Genomic DNA, 652 nt, shown 5'->3' on the forward strand with positions numbered 1-652 from the left:
CCCTTCACTCTTTGATTCCAAATCAAGTGAAACCACTTTTACTCCTTGTAACTTTGAGCTACAAGGGCGAATTCCTGCCCCGGGGAACGCCGACCCATCCTCAGAGACCAGCGTGGAATCTGCTGAAGAGGGAGGAGGGGGAGGAGGAGGAGGAGGAGGAGGAGGAGGAGGAGGAGGACGTGACACAGAGGAGAGGTCGAGAACGAGCGAGGAAGGGGCAGCTGCTGCGTTCACATCACGACAGACGCATGGCAGAGTGAGGAAAAGGAATAAAGAGGAGGATAAAGAGTGAGGGGACGGAAAGCGCCCGATGACATGAGAGAGGAGACGATGACAAGAGAGCACCGAGGGCGAAGCTTTACGTTTCAAGAGGACGCAAAACGGCAACAGGTGGCGGCAGGAGAGGGAGCGGCGACGGAGACCCGAGAGAGAGATATGTGGCGAGCAAGCAGGAGGGGGGGGGGAGGGGCTGTTGTGGAACAGGGGCCCCTTCCTCTCATCTCCTCTCGGGCTCTGGACATATCTGTTGAGCCATCAGTCAGTCAGGCCTCTTCAGCACCTGTCTCCCGCTGCCTTCCTGAGGCCTGTCAGCCGCAGCCATCTCGCCGCTGACAGACTAATGCGCCCACACGAGCCGCCGCCCCCGCACATG

General features: G+C 59.2%; 1 protein-coding gene across 3 annotated transcripts in view; it reads right to left on the reverse strand.

Moving 5' to 3' along the window:
- LOC111645999 (vang-like protein 1) overlaps nucleotides 1–652 on the reverse strand; it is a 48,720-nt gene that overhangs the window by 47,273 nt on the left and 795 nt on the right. The gene's annotated exons all lie outside the window — the stretch shown is intronic.

Source organism: Seriola lalandi, unplaced genomic scaffold, assembly GCF_002814215.2.
Source record: "Seriola lalandi dorsalis isolate HSWRI2012SDOR001 ecotype SW California unplaced genomic scaffold, Sedor1 jcf7180002054962, whole genome shotgun sequence".
Lineage (NCBI taxonomy): Eukaryota > Metazoa > Chordata > Actinopteri > Carangiformes > Carangidae > Seriola > Seriola lalandi.